Source organism: Suricata suricatta, chromosome 4 (genome assembly GCF_006229205.1).
Source record: "Suricata suricatta isolate VVHF042 chromosome 4, meerkat_22Aug2017_6uvM2_HiC, whole genome shotgun sequence".
NCBI classification, from domain to species: Eukaryota; Metazoa; Chordata; class Mammalia; order Carnivora; family Herpestidae; genus Suricata; species Suricata suricatta.
The window spans coordinates 32304111-32312828 of record NC_043703.1 but is presented as its reverse complement, the minus strand read 5'-3'; the positions used below and the strand labels follow the sequence as shown (position 1 = coordinate 32312828).

The following is an 8718-nucleotide window of genomic DNA, read 5'->3' as shown; positions in this document are numbered from 1 at the left end:
ATCCCAGCTCTGCCATTTACTCATTGTGTGACTGTCCTTAGCTCCTTGGCTTCCTTCAGCCTCAAGAGTCTTACTGCTAAGGAGGGCGGGGTAATGTCTGCCTCAAAGGGACATGTAAGCTTACGTGACACAATATTTTTCAGGCATGTAGCACAGTGCCCGGTACCTAATAAGTGCTCCACCTGTGAAAGCTAAGAGCTAATAGAGTATTTCTAAATTCCATTTAGACTTGTGGGTGAAACTTGGTGCCATCTTTGTTGATCAAATTATTATTTTTTAATTTTTTAATCTTTATTTATTTTTAGGAGGGAGGGGGAGAGAGGGAGAGAGAGAGAATGAATCTGAAGTGGGTTCAGCAGAGAGTCTGATGCGAGGCTTGAACTTATGAACTTCGAGATCATGACCCGAGCTGAAGTCAGATGCTTAACCAACTGAACCACTCAGGCGCACCCAAATTATTCTTAACATATGAGCTTGGTCTACTCAGGCTCTTTGCATTTTCTATTTAACTCCTGATTATCCAGGAGAAAATCAGAAATTATCTCACACTGACTCCTTCACTGCCATTCTCACAAACCTATGCTCTTCTAGATATTAGTTCCACTTCTTTCTCCCAAACAATAGGTGCATTGCAAATTGATGAAAACTCCCACAAGGTGGCCAGAAGGAGAGGAAGGATGGGAGGGCTAATTTGTGGATAACTGACTCACACGCAACAAATTATTGATTCGAATAGAAAGTCCCGGGATGTTGGCCTCCACAGCAGATACCAAGCTATGTGAGAGGACAAGAGTCATACAATTTCCCTGAGTTACAGCCTCAGCTACAAAATACAGCCCTTTGTGTGCTGAATGCTGACCTGGGCACATTAAGACAAGAACTGTTCATTTATAAGCATCAATAAAGTGAAAGCATAAGTTGCATGAACAGAATTGAGCTGGTCAAGGACAGCTAATTCCTGCAAATACCTTGTTACTCATTGAATGTAAATGATCTACTTCTGCATTTTATCATGTTTACACAGTGATATTTTGTGACGGCTGCTTCCAGGTTTATGTGTATTTTTAATCTGGGAAAGTCCAGGGCTTATTCACTCCTATGTTGAATAGAAGGTCACTGGTAAAAATCAGGAACTAACCTAAAACAAAGATGGCAAGTTTTGGCAAGTGTCGCCCAACGTATTTCAATATAAAAAAAAATCCATTGTCGTGAAACAAGAAATGACTTCTCACATTGTAAATAAAAGAGCAGATATGTCAACTTTGTGAGCAATGACAAAAAAGCAAGACCCTCAAATGGCGCCCTCTGCTTTTCTTAGAGCCGCAGAGATGGATTTGTGCATGGATGTAGAGGGTAAAAGGGAGTAAAGTGATGAAAAAAGGGACCGAATGCCAAATTTTGGGTATCATATTTTATTAAATCATCTATCACCCTATGAAGCTGTTATTATGCATTACCCCCACTTTATAAAGAACCTGAAGATCAGCAAGCCTGATTTATTTGCTTAAGCCTCACTCAGCTAGTAAGCCTCTGGTTTATCACCAAGCTTGGGTCTATCCATCTGGTCGAACCCTGAACTTTCCTCTAAAATATGATTTTTTTCCCGTTGGTTTGTTTCTTCAGAAAAAAAAAATGCAGTGGGCACCTGTGTGTTGTACCACTCAACACCTTCAGTAGAAGAGTTCACTAGCATATAAGGTCTGGACAAGAGTTTGAGTTCTAGGTCTGTCTACTAGACATGTGACCTTTGGCAAATTTGCAAAATTTAGCAAATAGTAAAATTTACCTGTAAAATGGGATAATATTAGGAAAAAGACTGTTGAACAGATAAAAAGAACATTATGCAAAGCCTTAAACAGAACGCTTGGCAAATGATAAATGGCTAATAAATGTTAACTATTGCTTATAAGCATGTTCTGTGCTCAAGGATTTGGGTAAGGTGTTTATAGAAGATAAAACTTGGAATAGACTATCATCCTTGGGGAAATTGGCCAGAAAATAGAGAGAATGTGCCTTTCGAGATAGCTTAGGGGGCTTCTTAATACAGGGAAGAGACATTTGGAAGGATTGGATTTTCATGCTGAGTAAATGTGTATTTTACATACCTGAAAAAATCATCACTTTCTAGGGAATGTTTACAGCATTAAAATTCATCCCATTGAATTTCAGCTCACTAATATCACACAGATATTCTGTTTAAGGATGGAAAAAAATTGTGTCTCCCAAATGACAGACAGATGGTTGAGGAAGCTAAGGACACTGAGTGAATTTATTTATAAACTCATAAATATGAATTTATTCTTCATATATATGAATATATATGTATATATGGGATAGATAGGTAGATTGATAGATAAAATATACAATCTAAAATCTGTCTCATGATGCCACATTTAAAAATCAATATTCCTGGCAAGGCATTAGCAAATTTTTAAAGAAGTTCTCATTAATCCTTTTGCTGCCCTGACCTGTTCTCAGCCACACCCCTGAGAGACATTCAACTCTCCTAGAGGAAAGAACAAAAGTCTACAGGAAAAAAAAAAGTACTCCACAATTCTCCAAACTTAGGCCTTTGTATTTTTAGTCTCCTTCCCATTTGCTCTTAAAAAAAAAGTCACTTGATAGCAGTTTGCAACTGAATAGCAGATTGAGTAGTGAAAACTAGTATCAAAATACTAGTTTGATTTGCCCAGAACCCTCAAATAAGAGGTAAACCTTCAACAAAGCAATTTGTGAGAAACTTCTTTTCTAAACACTTTCCATGTAGGTATTATATAGAATAATCCACTTGGGTATTAAATAGTGTGAACGCTCATGCATGAATGTGTATTTTGACAATTCTTCCTACTTAACAGGAAGTGCGCAGTTGAGTAACATGTCCTTTACTTCTCAGGTAGAATTTCCTTGAGCAAAACCATAAACTAGGTAAAGCCTATTTTCCAGGGGTCTTATCTCTCCTTCACAAACCTTTGTACACTTTCCCATTTACCTCTTGCCACTTCTGTGAGTACTGCCAGCGCCCATGGCCACCATTAGAGAAAGCACACAATCACATGAGGGCAGTGTTTGTACTATTTTCTTGCTTCCTCTTAACCCAAACCTGCTCGTCTAAATACATTGGTAGACTCCTTCACACTAAGGTGTGACTGTTGATAAGGCTACCACTTTTGCCCTTCCAGGAGTATATAGTAAGTGATAAGAAGCCTTATCCAAAGAAATGAAGTCCAATGGGTCATTTCAAACACTAAGTGCACAGATATGGAATATGTTTATGGGGGAGGTGGGCTGGAAGGGGTATTTTTAGCTGAGCCACAGTAAAGTAGCTACTAATCTGTGTATGCATAAGGCAGGTTCTGCCTCATACTTAAGGAGTTATAACTGTTGTTCCAACTTTTCAATTCCACACTCACAAAGAAAAATACCACCTTAACATTCCTGGAAATTACAGGGGGATGGTCCCAAACTCCTCGTCAGGCGATGATGATTATCAAAGGATCTCTGCTTTCGATCTGATTGAGAACCTGGAAGCCCTAAGGGTAGGGAGTTCTGAGACAGAGGGACAGAGCCACTCACTGCGTGCTCACTGACTCAAGTTCACAAAACACACAAGTTATTCCTGCTCCTTCGGGGAGGATACAGAGTAGGATGGAAAGGCAGGAGCTGATCCTCCTGAAATTCCCTCCTATGGAGTAAGGTGGAAATCCCTTTCCTCTGTGGCCTGGGGAGCCAGGAATCACAACACATCCCTTTCTGAAAGCCAACTTTCGGACAGGCTGTGCACTATGCACTTCACATATGCTGTCCTGTATATAGTCACAAGGTCCGGGAAGGCGACGTGACTGCCCTCAGTGTTAAAATGTGTCTTCTCAGACAAGCAACCTGTAGGCATCATTCTGCTGGTAAACTGAATAACAACCATCTGAAAACTGTTATGGCCTTAAAGCAAATGCTCTTAAAAAAAGAAAAGAGGCAAATGCTCTTTCATGGCTCTTTCATTTCGACATTTTAAATATCTTCAACTTTCTATAACAAAGACTTTCTATAACAAAGACTTTCTATAGCTTTCTATAGCTCTACCAGTGTATTTTATTGGAAGTTTCTATAGCTTTCTATAGCTTTCTATAGCTCTACCAGTGTATTTTATTGGAAGTTTCTTTTTTAACCTCCATCCTTATACACTTACAGTTATAACCTTCTACCTAGATCCTTTGGCACAAATGGCGAAGAATCCACTTCCAATTTTGATAGAAAGTCTTTCTTGCTCTCATCATAAAACCAAAAATGCCACGATCACACCATTTATCAATAACCTGCTGAGGCTGCTCTCAGTCTTCTTTACATTTCCGTCAAACATGTCATATTTGTGAATGGATGCATTATCTTAAATCTAAGGTAGAGGAATCTCTCATCAATAGTACACACAAAAGAAGTAGAACTGTAAGAAATATGATGGGAGCGTCCTTTAGCTGATAAGGAAGTGAAGAGACACCAAATCCCGGTGCCTCACAACTTTATGGAGCAGTTAACCTTGAGACTCGGCTGTATGTACAGATTAAACTGCAGCTTCTGGCTAACAGATTTATAGAGCTTTACAAATACCTTGGTTTCACTATTGGTGCTTTTATCTACTTCTGGACTTTATTACTGCTTTCTGTCCTGTGATAGTCTTTATACACACAGAATGCCAAGAGATTAAACAATGAAAAAGAAGTCAAAAGGTTTCCTTTGTCATCTTTAATGTCTTAAAGGTTTGAATAGAGAGGCACACCTCCCACCAGTTAGAATCCACAGAAAACGCCACCCATCTCCCATATAAGGGTGATGAACCTGTCGCCAGTCACAGTCTCCAGATAAAGGCAAAGAAAATGTCAAAGTAGTAGCTCTCCAAGGTTATGATGAAAAATAACCAGTCCATGATTATCAGTTCATTGCACATGCACAACATCTAAATAAATACCCCAGGTAATGCAGTCAACATATTGGTTACTCATTGTAAAAAAAAAAAAAAAAAAAAAGGGGGGGGGGACTATTGCTTGGTTAGGTGTGAATAAAGGCAGCCACATCAAATAGGAGATGATTTTTTTAAATGTTTATTTATTTTTATGAGAGAGTGCATGCATACTAGTGGGGGAGGGGCAGAGAGTGAGTAGAGAGAGAATTTCAAGCAGGCTCTACGCTGTCAGCACAGAGCCCAATGCGGGGCTTGAACCCGCAAACCATGAGCCCATGACCTGAGCTGTAATCAAGTCAGGCACTTAACCGACTACATCACCCAGGTGCCCCAGAAGATAAATTTTTAAAATGAAAATGCAGAAGATGTTAGGCCTCATCTGGGCTGAATGATTCCACTGTTACAGAATCCTTCACAAAAGACAGGAAATGACACTGTTAGAGTGACATACGGTAATATTGGAAGAAGAAAGAAACATCAGTTAACAGAGTGAGGAGGTGGCCTGTTCACACTTGCCTTGGCTGTAAGCTCATGCCTCCTTATTTTTGAGGTGCCTACTTAATCACAGGGGCAAACTACCAGGCCACGTGACTGTTATGACTTGAGGGAAATCAACATTTCTGACTAGAAAATTAAGCTTCTCATCTACAATTCTACCTACTCAGCAAGAGCTATAGTCAACACATTTTTTTTACTTGAAGAAAACAATTTATTTTCTGATTGCAGTGAATTTTGTATCCCAGCTGTCATTCTGAATTCTTTATCATATGTTTTAAAAACCCAATCATAAGCAAATAATCAAATGGAAACTAATTTTTAAAGATTTTATTATTAAGTAAACTCTATACCCCACGTGGGGCTCCAACTCCCAACCCCGAGATCAAGAATCACATGCTTTACTGACTGAGCCAGCCAGGTGCCTGAAACCTATTTCTAAATAAAGAATCGGAGCACCTGGGTGGCTCAGTCAGTTAAGCATCTGACTTCGGCTCAGGTCTGATCTCACCTTCAGTGAGTTCAAGCCCCATGTCAGGCTCTGTGCTGACAGCTTAGAGCCTGGAGCCTGCCTCAGATTCTGTGTCTTCCTAGCTCTCTGACCTTCCCCCACTCACACTCTGTGTCTGTCTTTCTCTCAAAAAAATAAACATTAAAAATTTTTAAATAAATAAATAATCATATATATGATATAGTATCAATGTAGGGCTTTTCAAATGTGAATTGTCTAGAAGGTTTTCTTTGGAAAGATGCAAAAGTGTTAAAGTAACAGAAATAAAAATACTTTTTTTTATGGTCATAAGGCTGTGTGGATTGAAATCATGAAAAGAAATTCAGATGCTAATGAATGTGGGCACTAACAGAAAGTCTGAGCAGAAACTTTCAGGTAAATTTGCACCTAATAATTTTAATATTTTTGAACATTTTATAATATTCACTACCCACAAAGTGCATGGATATGTTGATAAGAGCATATTTTCTAATTTTAAAAAATTAATTGTTTACTATAAGTTCAAGTGGGGCTTCAACTCACAACCCTGAGATAAAGAACTGAGCTGGGGGGCGCCTGGGTGGCTCAGTCAGTTAAGTGTCCAGCTTCGGCTCAGGTCATGATCTCACAGTTCGTGGGTTCGAGCCCCACATCGGGATCTGTGCTGAGAGCTCAGAGCCTGGAGCCTGCTTCAGATTCTGTGTCTCCCTCTCTCTCTGACCCTCCCCTGCTCACGCTGTCTCTCTCTGTCTCTCAAAAATAAATAGAAAACATTTAAAAAATTATTTTAAAAAAAGAACTGAGTTGAGATCAAGAGTCAGACACTTAACCAACTAAGTCTCCCAATAATTTTTAATTATTAAGCTATTTTATTATGCTCTTTAAGAGAATCATTATCACTTCTCAGCCTTTTGGCTAAGATCAAGTGAAGTATCTGTTCTTATCAGTTTAAAAGAATCAAATGCGTGTGTGTGTGTGTGTGTGTGTGTGTGTGTGTGTGTTTAAGGTAGTGCACTTGAAATATGACTTGATTTTCAAAAAATTTACCAGAATACTCATTTTTAGAAAGCAAAATATCACTCACTCTCTATTACCTATATGATAAAGCCCAAATGTCAGAATTTAGCCTTTATGGCCCTGTGTGGTCTAGTTCAAAAGTACTCTTTCAATTTTGTTGTTTCTATTCTCCTCATTAAAATCCTATCTACAAATTGGATCACACATATATTGAGTGCTCACCATGTGCCAGGCTCTATGGTTTCAAGGAAGAATAAGAATACGGCACAATTTCTGCCCTCAAATAGCTCACAGTTAGCAAAGAAGATACATAACCAGCTACCTACAGTATTGTAAGTGCAATGTTTGATGTGTGTTTAAGGCACAAGAGAAAATGCTAGTCACCTCCTAGCCAGATAGATAATAGATTCAGAGAATATTATATAGGGGAAGTAACAAATAAATTAGAAATCACTAAATAGACACGCAGATAATAACGTTCTAGGCTTGGGAAACATGTACACAGGCATGAAAGCTTGAGATAGGAATGAAGGTCTGTTTGACTACTATAGAACACAGAGTGTAGGAGCTCAACGTCTCCCCAATATCATCAACCTATTAAGTTCTTTATTCATGACTCATTCTGCCATTTCTATAGGTTATAAGGGATAATGGTCATTGCTCATGGGAACCTAATGATGTTGACATGACTTTAGACCACAGTTTCTCAAGCTTAGCACTACTGACAGTTTGGACAGAAGACTTCTTTGTCACGGGGGGCTGTCCTGAACACTGTAGGATGTTTAGTAATGTTCTGAGATTCCTTCCACCCACTCGTTGCCAGTAGGACCCTTTGTCCCAGTCATGACAATCAGAAATGTCTCCAGCCATTGATAAATGTCACTTGAGGGTGCAAACCATCCCCCTCCCCTGAACCACTGTCTTAGATCTATGTGTTCATATAGTCACTTTAATATTGCTAAGGGGTATGGCCATACTTGATAAGAATGATTATAAGAAAAAAACACCTATCATATTCCAAAGTCTTTAGGACTATAGGGATATAGTTAAATGTATAAAGAACCAAATGAATGCAAATTTAAGTCAAGGAGAACTGCACTGGGAGTATACATGTGTATAGAGGAGTAAGTACAGACTTCCCTGAGAATCTGGAAAAATTCAGTTATAAAATAAATTTAGCCTAGGCATGTGGAATACACAACCATCCAGTTAAACTTTTTGTTAAATTATAGTTTTCTTATTCTACATTATAAATAGAGCTCCATGTTAATAACCCTATAGGTTCCCCTCCACGCTGAGAGTACTATATCAATGTCTCAAATGAGATCTCTAGTCTAATGCAACTTCAACCATCTGAGAAGATAACTCTAAACTATTAGAAATGTTCTACTTGTTTCCTTTTAACCCCAAGACAATTTATGATTAAGTATAGAAATATATAAGAATCATAATCATGGTGTTAATATTTTTATGTTAGAAATCTGTGCTTATTTGATACTTTATACACTTGTAATAATTAAGAGAATAACTAATAGAATATGTCTTACTAGAAGCTGACTAATTGGAAATATGTAATTTAAAGGGAAATGATTTAAATTTTTTAAATTTTAAATTGAAATCTTATTTTTTATTTTTTTTAGAATATAACACTATTTTTTTAACATATGCAATTATTTTCCATCATTTACAATACAGTAGTTACAATGACACTCCAAACAGAAAAGCAAAGTAAAAAATCAGAACCCCAACTTCTATTTCATGTAAT

The 8718-nt window shown here is 38.0% G+C and overlaps 1 non-coding gene across 1 annotated transcript; it reads left to right on the top strand.

Moving 5' to 3' along the window:
- The first annotated feature begins 6831 nt into the window (after window positions 1–6831).
- LOC115290852 lies at window positions 6832–7025 on the top strand. Its single transcript, XR_003908259.1, has one exon. It is a non-coding gene; the product is annotated as a U2 spliceosomal RNA (small nuclear RNA).
- The last annotated feature ends 1693 nt before the right edge of the window (window positions 7026–8718 follow it).